Source organism: Charadrius vociferus, unplaced genomic scaffold (assembly GCF_000708025.1).
Source record: "Charadrius vociferus isolate BGI_N301 unplaced genomic scaffold, ASM70802v2 scaffold278, whole genome shotgun sequence".
NCBI lineage: Eukaryota > Metazoa > Chordata > Aves > Charadriiformes > Charadriidae > Charadrius > Charadrius vociferus.
The window spans coordinates 2,957,797-2,975,578 of record NW_009649705.1 but is presented as its reverse complement, the minus strand read 5'-3'; the positions used below and the strand labels follow the sequence as shown (position 1 = coordinate 2,975,578).

The window sequence follows — 17,782 nt, the reverse complement described above, 5'->3', positions numbered from 1 at the left end:
GGCAGCGCGGCAGCCCCGGGGAGGGAGCAGCTGCGCGCTGGGACCTGCAGGCAGCGCAGGAAAAGCGTTCACCGAGCGAGATGTGGGGGACAAATCTGAGTGGAGAGAGGCCGTGTTAACATCTGCCGCTAGCAAAACAATTTGTTACAGCGCAACAGCTGTCATGGTAAAGGTGATGACTTTCTTCTGGGAGGTGTGAAGTCAAACGTTTCCTTCCTTGGGCACCCCTTCTTGTAGCTAGGACTGCATGAGTCTCATTCACAGCACAAGACTGTGGTTTTGTCTCCTCCTCGCCTGCTGGACGCCTGGTTGCTTGGTTTGCTTTGTGTGCTTCAACCAGTAATTCAGCTGGCACTTGGTGTCTCAGACAAAGAGCTCATCGGTCTGCCTGAGGCCTCATAGAAAGCCTGACAATCAGTCGTGGGCTCACGTTGCCATAGTAGCCTGAGCCCTTCAGGTGCCCATGTAGTTTTGCATCACTCAGGTGAACTCCTGGACAACAGAGCAAGGCTTCAGCAGAAAACTGTATTGTTTGTTTTATTAATACAGCTGTAGCACTGAAAAAGTCGAGGCAATCTCATGTGGTTAATAGTTACTTCAGCTAGTGCATGGCAGGTACTGTTCTTCTGAAAAAGCAATGTCAAGCGTGATATTCAAAAAGAAGTTAATTCTACAACAGGCATGAATCCATTGCTCAGGGATTTCCCTTTCCATTGGGGAATATTTTAAGTTCCTCTGTCTTGTTTTTTCCATTTGAGGCACAAGAAAGATCTCAGTCCTTTTCCTCCTATCTCGGAGCTTGTAACAGGATGTGTAGAAAACATGAGTTCCCAGACAGCATGTTTTACTTTATCAGCCCACCTGTTTCTGAAGCAGACCCATGGATGTAGGGCATTGAAGTGAGACCAGATTTAAACATCTGAAAATCAGAAAATACAGATGGTAGGGGAAGGGTATCTACTCACAGCAAAGGCGGGAAGTCGGGCAGTGTAGGAACATGAGGGAGGTATTAGGGTAGCAGTATGGGATCCCTAAACCTTAATCACCATGACTGTCCGAAGAGCTATGGTTTGTAGTATATTTAGGATTCAATAACAAGTGTTAAAAAGGGAATGACTCATAGCAAACCAATAGCTTTTAAAAACTGGTAAGCATGTAAAGGGAGTGAAATACATGTTAGAAATTATGTGAATATACATTGTAGAGAGCAAAAGCTCAGTAGGTGAGAAAAGGAAGATGCGTAGTAGTCTGCTTGTTAAGTTATTGTCAATGCTGCGTAATAGAATTGCCATGGTTTTCAGTCACAACTTTCCAAATCAGGTTAGTAATAAAAGCTACAACCATTTAAATATACAACCATGATTTCCTGTGTACTACAAAAAAGTAAATAGGAGGAGCAAGGAGTGTTTAAAAATACCATACTATTCTTACCTTACCTTAGCTGTAGCAATGTCTGAATAGTAAAATGATGGTCCAGTAAAATAAATCAATTAAATTCCAACTTCCCAAAACAAGAAAATAATGAATGTATTTACAAAAAAAAAAAGAGAAATAAATATTTAATATGCTCATGCATCCATAGCTTACCTTCATTATTCAGACTCACAGTATAACCATAATGCATATATTGCACTGTTTTTAAACTTGGTTGAGCAGGAGCTATTTGCACGTGCCCTACAGTCAAGCATTTTAGGGTGATGTACAAAAAGAACCTGATATCTGCTATGCTCAATCACTTCCTCACCTTCGTTTACAATGTATCATTTCACATTTTACTCATTCATCAGAACAATCACAGACGATTTGTCTCCTACCTGACTGCCCAGAGTCTCTGTGGCTCAGTGATTGCTACACCTTGCCACTGGCACGAGTTAACAAAAAATGTTTTGAAAGGAGACAAAGTGGATCCCTTGAAATTCTTGTTCCAATGCTTTCCTTCTGTTTTAAACATCCACTTAAATTTCTGTGATTTACTAATTGCAACTCATATCACGGGAGCAGTTCTGCTAGACTGTCCCATCCATTCTCCATAAGTTTGGTATTTAATACTTTGAATGCAGCTGAACTACATGAAAGTAATTTCAGAAGTGTGGGAGAATGATACTTATGATCACATAGTAATTTGCTTTCACTCTGTAATTCTTGAGGGTCTTTTTTTGGAAGCCTGAATTTATTCAAATTAGCATTCAAAAGGCCACAACAAACAACCCTAATTGTGTACTAACAAAGTTTGTTTTGGCCTGGAATTTATTTTAAGACCTTAAAAAGGTCACAACTTCTTGTAGTAGTACTATACTGCCTTTCCATGTATTACCGGACTCCCTTTTCTGACTGATCTATAGCCTTGGATTATGATCTTGCAAATGGTTGTGTATTTAAATTTATTAGCATAAATACCACATTCTGCATATGCACAACTGTCTGTAGTACAATCACTATTCCCCTAGGGACAAGAACATTTTAGTGGCACAAAACAGGAGCAGATTGTGAAAATCACCAGTATTTTCATTTTGTCCGCTACAGAAAAAGGTTGTGTTTGATATATGCTAAAGTGTTCATGCTACCAAGAGATTTGGGTGTATTTCCAGAGCATGCACCACCCAGCTGTGTGCCTTATGAGACACAGTCAGAAGCAACTCTTCTAGCTTTTAATTTTCTGTATCGCAACATTGCATCCCTACCAAATACCATGATCCCACTGAAAATCAGGGAGGCATCAGACCTCTAAAAGAAAGTCATGAGAGCTTTTTATGCTGCAGACTTGTAAATGCTACACATCTTGATCTGCAAATAAAAATCCCAAACTATTTGTATTTACCCTTGAACAACTTCAAAGTGATTTCTCGGATAACAGCACTCCAGTGGTGACAGCTGTATTAGTGCTAAAGTCAGCTTCTCACCAGAGGCAATTGTGGCTAGCAGCTCAACATGTCTCTGGACTCCCAGGTTTATTTCATTTTACTTCCTAGAATATGCAACGAGTCACAGTTAGGATCGGTACTTGTAACTCAAGCTACAGTGGTAAGTCATGACAGTATATATCAGTGAACAATAGAACCAAGAGGTACGTTAGGGCATGGAGGGGGATGCTCCATTTGGAAGGAGTAGACAAACAAGGGAAAGCATGAAATTCCGCACTCTCAAAGTAGGGAATGCAGTAGGCAGTGGTTGATGGTCTGAGGTTGGGATCCTATTCAGAAGTGCAGGGCCGGGGAACAGAGGCACAGTTCTGTGCAGGACCTGACACAGGTGGGAGCTGCTGCTGCTCTTCATCTCTTGCTATTAAAGACAGCGTTTGCCTGCAGTATTACTCATGGCAGTATCTGGACAAATTAAGCTTAGAATAGGTTTTGGTCTCCACTACTGAGATATTCTTACGAAATTTAATTGGTTAAAAATATTAAGAACACTAGCTGTCATAGCTGTGCCAGCAAGCCTGATGGCATAAACATAACGGTGTGGAGAAACAAGTGCTTAATGCAATCTGAAGAAGTGATGCATGAATACTTTTTAATTATCCGAGGATGACCTCATTATGCTACTACTCGGGGATTAAGAATGGTTACAAGAGCGTGTCATTGCAGTGCCATCTGGTGACAAATACTGGAATTATCACTAGAACTGTAATAGAATAAATCAAGGGAAAATAAAGATGGAAAACCTACAATAAAATTATCTCTCTGGTCCCAGATGGACAGGATGACTTGGATTTTCTATTTTTAAACCTGGTGGGCAGGCTTCCTTTCTCTGTTCTCCTCAGTATTACCATAATTCAACAAGATACATTCACTGTTTTTACATGGAGAGAAATGTATATGAATCACATTTCTAAAACAGTCTGTAAAACCTAATCTAATACGGTTAGTAGTCACCTATATGCATGCCATATTAATAGATTTTTTTATCTGAATGAAAACCAGTATTTCAGAATTATTCAAGTATGAGAAGTCAGTATTCTTTAAAAAAACCCCACTGGTCTCAAGGAAACAAGGACTGAAAATAATACGAAAATATATTTGTCTGTGAAAATGTACTTGTCAGATGGACATTTAGGCTCAACAAAATTACCTAATTTTTTGAAAGCTACTTTCCCCACTACTATGGCCAACTCATACAATGCAGTTCATTTTGAATATTTTTCAGCATACTGTCTTTGCCTGTTCTGTAGAAGAGTGACAGTTAACTACTAGGGCAAGTGGGAATTAGAGCCTTAAGAAAGCATTCCCCAGATATATTCAGCCCTTAATTTAGCTCTAAACAATAATTCAGTGTGCTGTCAGCACATCAGGCGGTAGAGCTCCCTGACAGACCGTCCCTGGGATTAGGTTAGGAAGAAGAAGCAGTTTTTGTAGAACAGTTGAATCACAGAAACACAGAATCTCCTAGACTGGAAAAGACCTGTCAGATCATCTAGTCCAATCATTAACATAACACAGACAAGCCCATCACTAAACCATGTCCCTGAGCACTACATCTACAGGACCCTTAAATACTTCCAGAGATGGGGACTCCACCACTGCCCTGGGTAATTCCAATGCCTGATGATCCTTTCAAGTAAAGAAATTCTTCCTAATATCCAATCTAAACTTCTCTTGGTGTAACTTGAAGCCATTTCCTCTTGTTCTATCACCTGTTACTTGACAGAACAGGTTGACTCCCACCTCTCTGCAACCTCCTTTCACATAGTTGTAGAGAGCGATAAGGTCTCCCCTGAACCTCCTTTTCTCCAGGCTGAAGAACCCCAGTTCTCTCAGCAGATGTGTGCTCCAGACCCCAAAGGGACAGGGAGGGACCCAGAAGGGCTGAGCTCCTAGCCCTGAAAGAAAGTAGTGCCACAAACGTGTTTTATTCAGGCCATTTTCTTCTGAGCAGTGTAACACAAACTCAGGTGGTTGCAATTTGCCATCAAGCTGGGTAATTAGCCCAACCAAAACAGCCCACAGGCCCCAGAGCCCTTCCCCGTTGCACTTCCCACTGGGCACATTTGTCTTTCTCTGAGCCCAGGAAGGCGCGCTCTTCCTCTGAAGTCTTCCCATGACACATGGTGTGCAGACAAACTCTAACTAGTCTCTGATGGTTTAACCCTGATACGAGCTGATGAAAACTGCACTATCAAATCACAGATTCACCTGCTATTCTTCACCCCATACTTTGCACACCATGAAAAGGATCCACCACCAGTCTACCTGTGGTTGTGGCCTCTGCACAGCAGCTACCATCCAAATAACCACACACTAGTCATGGAAACAATCTTTGCAGTGCAATCACTCAAAATTGAGCCATGCCATTGGTACAGTACTAGGTACTTAAAATTACTAAACCCCACACCCATCAGGTATTTTCTTCCTCAGTACCTATGACACCATTTATGATGCAGGAAGAATTTGTTGTTGGGATGACATAAGTAAGGGAAGAGCAGGGGGTTGAAGATGAGTAGGCTACCAACTGTTGAGGATGAACCTTGTTAAACAGCACAGATCTGATGCAGAGCTAACACCTCTACTCCATGGTGAATTTATGTACAGGTAGTAGGGAAGTGTTGACCCGCCACATCTGGAGCATGGGTTCACAGAGTAGGAGAGGGCTGTGGCATCACACTGAGAAGATGTGATAAACAGCCATTGTTCCAAAAGACAATTACGAGTATCACAGTAAATGTGTAAAACAGAACAGCTGGAAACACGGGACAGGCTGAAGATGCTATTAGCATCTAATTCTCAAATGCTAGATAAGCAGGAGACTGGCAATTAGATGATTGATATGGTGTTAATGGGGTTCCAAGCACTGGCTATCTTAGTTTCTTTTTGTACAGACTTTTTTGGGGGGATAGTGGACAATTCTTTTGAGTGCTTCCCTATTGTCTAGTGATTTTGAGCAAGAGATTTCACTGCATTAGCAGGCAAGAAAGAAGCTGGAGTGTGAATGAGCTCCCTATGCACGGTTTCCCGTATTAAAGTGATGGATTTATAGTCTGCACATAGAGTACACAAGCAACTGAGCTGATCTAGTAGTTTATTATCACCAAAACGGGGGAGTAAACACTCCCTTCCTTCCTCTACTGCTTCTCTCTTCCTTGCTTTCCTCTCGCCCTTGGCCATAGAGTGTCCACCTCCTTGTGCTGTCTTGCATGCTCAGCAGACTCTTCCATGATCCAGTTAGCTCACTAACCAACAGAAAACTTGACACTTTTCTACTGAATTGATTTTCTGCTGGGTTAGTGAATTGAATCAGCTCAAAGAGGGGCTGACAAACACCTGACCCAACACAAAGGGGAGCAGCATGTTAGTGGCCAACAGCAGGGAGAAGGTGAAATGCCAAAAGAGTTGATGTATTTCAGTTTCAGCCATGACAGGACTTTCCCTTTTGTTGTTTTTGGTTTAGGATGAATAGTGGAGGCTGAAGTCTGGATGGCTTGGGTACTGAGGAAGGATCAGATCCTCCCAGAGCAGGCGACAAGCATGCCTTGCTACCACCTGGAAAACAGGGCAGTGTGGTCAGGTGAAGAAACAACCCTGGAAAAGTTTCCTTTCAAGCGTAGCTAGGAGTTTCTTTGTGTATAACTTCTTCATAGTGATGCTTTTTGAATTTGAGGATAATGAAGAAAATGATTTTTTTGTATGAAAATTATTTGGCAATAATACTGTATTTTATAATCATTATGAATGTTACCTAAAACAGTTGCTGAGTTCCAAACCTGTGTAAAAGGTAAAGAATTCTAGTTCAGTTGTAACCCAGACTAAACTTCTTCAGTTTACCTCTCCCTGATAGAGCCTTGACCTCTGAAAGTCCGGTTATAGGAAACACCGTTCACACAATCTCCCAAAAGCTCCAATATCTAGAATGTTCTAGACTATGATACTGACATCTTGAATCTTTTAACAGAATCTACACAGAGAATCCTTGAAAAATAGCTCTGTACAAGTAATTGCATATGGCTTTGAATATTTATTACATATATTATTGTCTCCTACAGGGCTGCATAACTAAGCACATGTTAAGAGTTTGGTTGCCTCAACATGCACCCATTAGAAGTAAAGTGACCTGTAAAGTTTTGGTAGCTATATGTTTTTCATGCAAACCTATTACTATGACAAAATTCAGAAAAGCACATATTTAACCCTGTCTCTAAAGCAGGAATTTTCACTGTGAAATATGTAAGTGGAAGAGTTAGTGTTACACAAATCAGATATTCTCTGCTAAACATCTTACTAAAACAAGTGCAGTGAAATACAGTTTTTAACTCATAAAACCTGTAGTGAAATGTACAGATATAAAATAACTTCTCGGTATTCAGCCATTGTGGAAGAGATGAAAGAATTTACCTCTTCCATGAAAGGCTTTTAACAGGATAATTTATTTAAAAATCTAAAGAGCCAATAATGCTACAGAGACAACTATCTGGCTTTTAAAGGCTTCGAGGGACAATTCACTTCATGTCCAGTAGGATGTAGTAGATGGCCAATGGTTGGTTGTCTTTTACTCCAAATCATCTCTCTTAAGATCTGCAGGAAAATATATTTCTTGCATTTGATTATTTCTATCTTCTCTTATTAAGCTAATGTCTTCTGTGAATTTTCATACATGATCATCTTTGTATAGTAGTTTCTTCTTTTGGTTTTCCTTTCAAATTGGGGCATAAGAATATTTCTCTGTGAATTGACTTACTCTTCCACAGTGCCACTGGGGCTGAAAATGTTCTGTAATGGGAACAATTTAAGAACTCTTGCCATAGACAGTGACTATGATCTGGAAAAATATGAGACATTTCTCTGTGCTCTTTATTTTTGCTTTCTAGGTCTAGGATTGGGTTTTGTGTTTGGCAAGGGAAGGAGTTTAAACTGCATTAGGAATGTGTGAACTCAATTTTCAGTAGTTTATCTAATTCTTTTACCTAAACCTCTTTGATTTCACTCGTATCTGTCAATCACTCTTACAGCTAGACATGAAATAGTATTTATAATCTTTGAGCATTTTCTACAGGTCAAAATATTTTACCATCCTGAAAATTCAATAACTTAAACATTTTACCTAGTCAAAATTACGAAATAATAAACAAATTAGGAGAACTGAAACATTGTTTTAACACATTTTTTATATTTACTTTCAATTTGATTTTATTTAATTATTTTTAAGGTAGGATGTGTTTTGTCAGTGTAGCACACAGGAATTCAGGAACTGCCATAATAGAGAAACCTCAAAGCCCATCTAGTTCACCGTACTATCTTTGACAGACAGCTGATGCCAAGTGTTTAAGAGAAAAGTGCTAACCTGTCTAGGAAGAAGATGTACAGTTTTACTGTTAAGAAAAAAAAAACAAACCAGCAAAAATAATGCAAGATGTAGAATCTTGAAGCTGCCAAATTAAAAACAATGTCAAAAGATTAACTTTCATTTCATGTTGTTGTTATGGTTTGAGAGCCCCATAACAATTTGTTGTCGTTTAGACAATCATTCTATCACCCAATGACCCCTCCCCACCCGGGAAGGGGAATTACGGAAAAGCAAGGAAACCTGGGAGCTGAAGTATAAACAGATTTAATAGACTAAGATTAGATACTTAACATCTGAGATAATTAACAGCACTAAAGAACCGATATTGATCCCAACACCAATACAGAATATGCAAAGATTATACTCAGCCAATTATATCAGTAGGAAGCTGTGCACTCCCAGCAAATGTCAGACACTGCGAGCGCTACAGCTTCAGGGGGAGGGGAAGGCCTCAGGAGTCTGGCACCAGGGCACGAAGTTCTCAGGATCACAGCCATCAAGGGAGAGAGAGAACTTCGCAGCAAACTTTCTAATTTATAGTGAATGTGACGTTGATGGTATGAAATAATCCTGCTGGCCAGCTTGGGTCAAGTGCCTGGGTCTTGCTCCTCCTCATCCCCACACCTGGCTAGCTCAAAAACACTGAGACCTTGAGCCCCCCACACCATAGCTGGCTGTAAAGTAAATATTTTCACAAATTCAGACACTGGAGTTTTCTAAAAGTGCAGTTTTCCCAAGTATTAGAATAGAAATTAGTCCTGTGTCGCTCAAACCAGGACAGTTGTGTAATGCGGTATTAAGCTGATTTCAACTTGCTATAGTTGCTATTCAATATTTGTTAATTCAAGTGTATGTGTAAGATTATATTGCACATAGATCAGTTTTAAATATTTTCTATATTTTTATTATTATTGCAAAACTGTGAGACTCTAAGTCTTGTGAGTGTGGGTATGCCTGGCAGCACCACTTACACTGGTCTGCAGAGCCTCTGCTCCATTCTTTCTCCTGACATTTCTTACTGTCCCTGTCTTATTTCTTACTGCAGATTTTTTTTGACACCTTACTCAGCTGCTTATATAGCCACGTGTGACCAGGATGGGGGAACTAATCCAGCTAAAATAATAAAGGGAGGGGGAGGAGAGGAGCAAGTGAAGGGTTGTTTAAGGCAGTGTTGATAGAAAATAAATGTAGAATCACATTTCATCCTAGTCTTAAACAGCATGTCTTGGAGGTTTCATCTTCCCTGAGGGGAGGGAACAGACACTCCCTAAAGTACTATCTCCTTAGATATATGGAATTTGGAGGTATCCATCTGTGTGAGCATGACAAAGAATCTGTCCGTGAAACAACCGCATTTCAGGAATTTGAGGAGGAAGCCTAGCAGATCCTGCTGCAGTTTCAAACTTTTCTATCCCCGTGTCAGCCATCTCTCTTCCAAGTCTTGCCAGCTTTCCGGTACACTGCTCATCAAAGTGGACTTGAGCTAAAATAGTAGGCTGAACTGGAGCAAATGAGACATGAGCACATATTTCTTGCTCCCAGCTCTTCTTGGGATTAAGGTAAAGTTATCTTGACAAGGAGGTAGCTCAGCTACCAGGCAGGCAGCTGAGAAATGTAACACTCTGAATCGTGATAGTAGAATCACTAGATAGTAGACGTTTAGCCTACTGAAAACATTAAATGTAGATCCACTTTTTCCCCCTAAAGTTATAGTCCATGTAATAATCCAGTATAGTCCATTTTCTCTCTTTCCAGACCAGAATAAAGAAGGCCACAGGCTCTCCAGTTAATCTCCCAAGCAAGCTTTAATCCGAAAATAAATGAAAGGGCAGTTTAGCTCATTCAGCATACAAATACAATAAACCACTGTACGTCCCTGCAGGCCAGGCAGCCTTGCAGTGATAGCCTGGTCTCAAAGAAAGCCCCTCACACTCTAAGACAACCTTCCTGTAGCCAGCCACCTCTTAATTCTCTTGGGATCCTATTTAAGCCTACTAGCAAAGAATTGTTGCCCTGAGCACTTTCCTCACCAGCGGACTGACTGGTTACAGGGCAGGATAAACTGCTCCCACAGGTCCTCATGGTGCTACTTCACTGTATGACAGTTACTGCGAATTGCTGGTTAAATCTGTAGCATAGCAAGATTGCTTCGTTGCCCAGCAATGAAGAAATCTGTTAGGAATGGTACTGTCTCATATAGAAATTTAAGACATAACATTGCTTTTTGCCAGCTTCTAGATAAGGCTACATATATGAGCTCCTTTTTGTGTTTTGTTTTGGTTTTTTTTTTTTCTGTTATGTTTTTTCCTAGTATTAAAGACTGTAAGGAGAGCTAAAGTAGGGTTTCTGTTTGGATGTCAGACCAAGCAAAGCAGATACTTCCTGTCAACACATTTAACACATTACCCTGTGATCCAGGGCAATATATTTAAGTCAGTATCTTCAAACGCAGGTGACAAAAGCTATAGGTTAAAATCAGTGGAAGCCATAAGTACTTACTACCTTCAAAAAAAAAGGCCATTTTTATATAGGTGTCTATGGGATGTACAGTCTACAAAGTCTTGATCTTCTTAATATCTCAGTCTCTGCACTGGGGGAAATGTTTACTTGCTTCACAAGGGTAATGTAATGTAATATGAATTAACTTCTAAGCACTCTGAATCCTCAAATGAAAGAAACTCTTCCAGTACAAATCCCCAAGACTAATAGTGTATTATCACACACAGAATCCCAGTTTTCCTATGGCAGAAATGTGAGCAGGACAAATCCCCAAAGCAAGTGATGTTCATTAGGTGTTCCAATTCTGAGAAAAATTGGGACACAGTGGTCATTTTTTTTATCTGACAAAGGACTGAATGTGCTTCTTGTAGGAACAGGACTGGAAAGGATAAAAAAAAATCAAAGCCAGATACCCCTACTACAACCCTGCAATTCAGCTCATGTGATCACCTGATGCCTCACGACGAGGAGTCCTTGATGCAACCTACATTGCCATGTAAAATGTACAAAGCAGCTGTTATGGATTGAGAAGCCCATAACAATTTATTGTCATTTAGACAACCGGTCTATCACCCAATGACCCCTACCAACCCGAGAAGGGAAATCAGGAAAAAACAACGAAACCCGAGAGTTGAAATATAAACAGATTTAATAGAATAAGTTCAGATAATTTACATTAATAGCACTAAAGAACCAATATTGATTCTGATACCAATACAGAATATGCAAAGATTACACTCGACCAATTCTATCAGTGGGAAACTGTGTACTCCCGGCAGTGGACAGTAAATGTCAGACATGGCGAGCGCTACGGCTTCGTAAGGAAGGGAAGGCCTCAGGGGTCATTGCGTGATAGAATCATTGTCTAAATGACAATAAATTGCTATGGGTTTCTCAAACTATAACAGCAGCCCACATGCAAAAACCATCAACCCCGCAGGTTTTACACAGTGGGATATACTCATGCCTGAGCCTAGCTTGGGATGAATGCCTCGTTTAGTGTGTATGGGAAACCGTGTGAAGTTTGAAAAAAATGTCATGATCCAGAAGAACCTCTGGAGCCCAGTGACATACCAGGGTCCTGCAGTGTCTCTGCTATAATCAGAGATAAAGACCTGATGTTATTACACATCAATAAGCATTTGGTGAGTTCAACCGTCACTTTGTTACATTGAAGAGTGGCAAAAGGCATCCCTCCAAACTGCATTGCCATATGAATCATAGGAGGAAGCTATAGATACAGGTAGGGACAAAATGGAAAATAACTGGAGAATGGTGGCATCCAGCCCACCTACCAAAACAGATAAGGCCAAGCCTAGAACGTGCAACATACTCTGCCCTGATGTGGAAGGAAAGAAGAATGTTCATGACCAATGCAGGGAACCGGCATGTGCCAGCCTGCAGAGCAAGCGCACTGAAAGGATGAAAGCCTTCCTCTAACAGCATGGCAACATCACCCTCGCTTCTTCGTGTTTCTGCTGTTAGTGGGAGATGCCCAAGACAGAGCACTTGGAGGATGAGGACACAGTTGGTCAAAATACCAAAATGCATGGAGGGATGAAGCTATTATCACTGGTATGGGCTGTACACTAGTACCCTCCACCGCAGAAAGCAGTGAATGCTCCCATAAAAGACAGAAGGATTAACAGTGTTAAAAGGAAAATATGCTGCAATCAGCACAAAAAGTGGAGGTATTAGAGTGGGCAGCAGAAAGACCTTGGAGAAAGAGCTGGGCTACGCAAACTGCAGTAGACCTAGCTGCACTTCCATTAAGTAGCCAGTTTGGTTTTTGAAATGTGAATTGCTTTCATACGGTTACTCTGTATATGCTACAAAACACACACATATTTGTTATGTATATGGTAATTCTCTCATTTATTCTACATCCATATAGGCTTGCATAGCATCGCACATTTCATATTCTAATTTCTTACCATCTTTCTAGTAAATGTGCTACCATAGGTTGTTTTTTAAAATACTTATTTAGCACCAATAGTCTAATTCCTTTTTTAATTACTGCTTTTTTTCCCCTATAACTGGAGGCTTATCTGTCAGCAGAGACTGGTGCGTAAAGTTGCCTGTGAGGAGCCTCATGAATAATTGATCCCTTCCACAATGCCAGCACCTCCCATTCCTCCCAATGGGGACGAGATCACAGGCGGATGTGCTTTTATTCTGCCATTTTTCAGCCCTGCGCCATTGTTCCTGAAGGGCTGAGCTCACCGCCCCGGGTGGCCCAGCCCACCCGCCGGCCACAAAGCTGCCGCCACTCTCAAAATGGAGGCCTGAGTGAGATGGCGGCTTCACTCCCGTTGAGAACTATGTGACTTGGCTGCCATTTTTAAAGAGGGCGCTGGTTACAGTGTGCCCAGCAGCTTCAGCCTCTGCGGAGGGTGAACCTTTGCATTTGGGAACATGGGGAAATGGTCATCAACCAAGAACAGCCCCAAGTGTAATACTGAAAGAATGTGGTGCTCGGGGTCCCGGTGGTTTTCAACAGTGTAGGAATCTGAAAGATCCACCTTCTTTCCATATCAGGACAAAAATTAGGAGAAATAGAGTACAGAAAACTTTAGATACAATCAATTTTACCTTCTAGGCTAAGTAATTGATTTACACAATCCTATAGCTGACTTTGTACTCAAGAAAAGACCACTGAAATCTTCAGAAGTATATTCTCTATTTTTTATGTCCAGTAAAGAAATTGACTCTACACTGATACGTCTGTTCACACCTGGAAATGTCAGGGCTGAGTGCTGTCTCACAAGAGGGGATCCCCTCTGCCCACAGGACTGAGCATCACTTACCTTGATGGTGGCTTGGCCGGGATTCCCAATGTGTATTTACTCTTACAAGATACTTCTCCAATGGGCAATACATTTGAAAGATAGTAATGTCATTTTACAGTTTCTTTTTTCGTTTAACCTTTCTTACGGGGAATGTTCACCATATCCTCAACAGAGGTGTTACAGTCATCCTTGACCATCCATCGTTGCCTTGTGGGTACATTGCTCTAAAAAAGAGGTGGTGGAGCTGGCTGTAAGCCAGGTGCCGGGTGAGCTGGTGTCAGGGCAGCCAGCTTGGGCACACCGGGTGGGTCTGGTGTGGGCAGCGAAAATGCTTCAGGCATAGCTTCAAATGTGGCATCATCCCCACGAGAGAATGGGATTTTGTGGGCAGTTTTGGACTAGCTTTCACGATGCAGTTGTAGGTATATTCAATGCATCTTGCAAGTCAGATCTTGAAGGGTGAAACAAGTAATTTGATTTTATTCATTTAATAATATCTCTTGCAAGTACACTGCTTTTTTAAAGTGCGACTCATCAGAACAACTTTTAAAGGAAAGCATATTATCAAGCTTTAATAAATAAAGGCACTTGCCATCTGGACTTTCAACTGCTCCAGTTTTTAGGTTCCACTGACTGATCTGACCCAATGGAAGGGCTTGTATTCGTAGTCTTACTTCTCAAAATACTTGCATAAATTATACAGTGATTTAATTTAAAAATAGAAGATAATACAAGCTGTTCAAATTTCAAAAGTTTCAAAGACTATAAATTCTAATGTGCTAGATGTTTACTACTTAATTAGTTTTTAGCTAATGAGACTATTTGGGGTGATGTTTTGAAGTAAGAGATAGATAAAAAAATATTAGCTATCTTCAAAATATTATTATAGCACAAACTGATTTTTAAAAAGTCTGAAAAAGAAATATATTAGATGTTCCTTAGAAATACTTATCCAAATAGCTAATGGGAAGTTTTTGCTATACTTTTTTTTTAAGATTGCCTCAAGCTAATTCTGAGAGTGGAGGAGAAAAGCAGTGTTTATGTTGGGGAAGCTAAATGGAATGTTTTGGGCAGATATATATATCGTCAACTAATTGCTTCTTTCTGAAGTCTGAGTCAGACATTAGGTGACTATACACACTTTCTTTTATACAATTTCTATAATTTAATTTCATTTAAATCTATAATTGCAATATATTTTACAGCAGATAGTGATTTATCTCATGGAACTAATTTTAAGCCCAATATTAATTAGTACATTAAGACTGTATAAAGTCTGATGAACACACTTGAAATGTAAATACTTTGGAACAGGTATTAAGATGTTTATAAAGTCATTAACACCATGGGACTAAGTGATACTCTTAAGCAATATTGCAACGTAAAACATTACATTAAGTAAATCATTATACCATTTGGATTATCTGTTACAAATACAAGTACTGAAGATTGAATTATAAGATATTTTAACTTATTAAACAAAATTTTATATTCATAAATGAAGAAGGGTGAGCATTCAGTTACACCCTCTTACACCGCTACACATAATCCTTGCTAAAAATTGCTACTTTTTAGTAAGACAGCAGTAGCCAGGATGTAGGCTGAAAAATGCTAGGTTTAATTTAAAATTTTATTGCCAGATTTCACACTTTATACTTAGCAAGAACAGTTTCTTGCCAAGTGAACTTTCAGAAGACCATACTGTGCAAAATGGGTGATACTGTATTTGAAAAATACACATAAATCTGTGAACACAGACTGCAGTCCATCCAGAGAGTGTGAATGTTTAACCTAGAGAAGAGCTGCCTGTGAAAAGCACTGTATTTACTGTTATAAAACATTCTTTTGTGTATTTCAAAATCACTTTGGGGAAGCCTATCCCAGCATCCTCAGATGCAAATCATTTTGAGAATGTGATAAAAGTTTTGGTTAATCAAGAATTAAAAATATAAATTCCATATTCTGGTATGAATCTCTTACTTCTCCCAAAAGAAATGTTTGAGGATCAGAGGAGCAAACAGTACAAAAAGGAAAACCAAGCACATTGTAGAAGTGTGGAAAAGGCTCACATCACACAGAGGAGTGCAGTAAGGCCATCAAAGGCAACTAATACTCTTTTTCTAAACTTGTGGAAAGAGACAGAACTGCAAAACTTGCTCTCCAGGTAGCTTAAATGAATGGATGAATGGCACAGAGAGATCAAGCTTGAATGAAGTCTCAGTGAAGAAATACCTTCGCAGCTTACATAGGTGTTCTTGATATGCAAAGTTATTTGATGTAGAATGACAGGAATTACAGAGAAAAGTGTTCAGAGATTATCACTACACAGTCAGTTAGTTGTGCTACACAGTGAAAATGATGGAGGAAGAACATCCATCAACCCGCTTAGTTGCTGCTCTTGGAGACTAGAGCTGCTGCCGCTCAACGTTTTTATAGGAGCATGAGCTCTGCCTTTGCATTTGTTTCCATTCAGCAGATTTAAAGACTTCTGTGGATCTGTTTGGGAACTGGTCACAAAACTATCATCCTACAAAGACATTCTGGTATAAGTACCAAGTATCCCAAATACCAGGTGTTCCAGAAAATGTGGTTTCTAAAGTTAGAATTTTTTTCTTAGCTACAATTACAATTCCATTTCTGCTCACCTCCCAGAGATTGACTGGGAGTAACCATAAAGTAAAAAGTAACTGTTGTTACTTAATTGACTGTTCAGTGGTAGAATATTAAATCTCCATTTTCTCAGCTGAAGCCAATACTCCCAATTTCCCAATTATTTCACTAGAATACACAGAATCATAGAATCGTTTAGGTTGGAAAAGACCTTTAAGATCATCAAGTCCAACCATTAACCTAGCATTATTAGGTCCACCACTAAACCATGTCCCTAAGCGCCACATCTACACATCTTTTAAATACCTCCAGGGATGGTCACTCAACCACTTCTCTGGGCAGCCTGTTCCCATGCTTGATAACCCTTTCAGTGAAGAAAGTTTTCCTAATATCCAATCTAAACCTTCTCTACTGTTCAGTGGTAGAATATTGAATCTCCATTTTCTCAGCTGAAGCCAATACTCCCAATTTCCCAATTATTTCACTAGAATACACAGCATCATAGAATCGTTTAGGTTGGAAAAGACCTTTAAGATCATCAAGTCCAACCATTAACCTAGCATTATTAGGTCCACCACTAAACCATGTCCCTAAGCGCCACATCTACACATCTTTTAAATACCTCCAGGGATGGTCACTCAACCACTTCTCTGGGCAGCCTGTTCCCATGCTTGATAACCCTTTCAGTGAAGAAAGTTTTCCTAATATCCAATCTAAACCTTCTCTGACACAACTTGAGGCTGTTTCCTCGTCTTATAGCTTGTTACTTGGGAGGACAGACTGACACCCACCTCGCTACAACCTCCTTTCACGTAGCTGTAGAGAGCGATGAGGTCTCCCCTCAGCCTCCCTTTCTCCAGGCTGAACAACCCCAGTTCCCTGAGCCACTCCCCATAAGACTTGTTCTCTAAACACCTCACCAGCTTTGTTGCCCTTCACTGAACATGCTTCAGTACCTCAATGTCTTTCTTGTAGTGAGGGGCCCAAAACTGAACACAGTATTCGAGATGGGGCCTCACCAGTGCTGACTAGAGGGGGATGATCACTTCCCTACTCCTGCTGGCCACACTAGTTCTGATACAAGCCAGGATGCTATTGGCCATCTTGGCCACCTGGGCTCACTGCTGGCTCATATTCAGCTGGCTGTCAACCAACACCCCCAGGTCCTTTTCTGCTGGGCAGCTTTCCAGCCACTCCGCCCCAAACCTGTAGCACTGCATGGGTTTGTTGTGACCCAAGTGCAGGACCCGCCACTTGGCCTTGTTGAACCTCATACCATTGGCCTCGGCCCATCAATCCAGCCTGTCCAGATCCCTCTATAGAGCCTTCCTACCCTCAAGCAGACCTACACTGCTGCCCAACTTGGTGTCATCTGCAAATTGGCTGAGGGTGCACTCATTCCCCTCATCCAGATTGGTGATAAAGATATTAAACAGTACTGGCCCCTGCAGAACACCCCTTGTGACTGTCTGCCAACTGGATTTAATTCCACTCAGCACCACCACTCTTTGGGTCCAGACATCCAGCCAGGTTTTTACCCAGTGAAGAGTACACCCATCCAAGCCATGAGCAGCCAGTTTCTCCAGGAGAATGCTGTGTGAAATGGTTTTGAA

The 17,782-nt window shown here is 40.6% G+C and overlaps 1 protein-coding gene across 1 annotated transcript in view; it reads right to left on the bottom strand.

Moving 5' to 3' along the window:
• The window catches only part of PSPC1 (paraspeckle component 1), an 81,666-nt gene that overhangs the window by 40,064 nt on the left and 23,820 nt on the right, over positions 1–17,782 (bottom strand). The window lies entirely within an intron of this gene.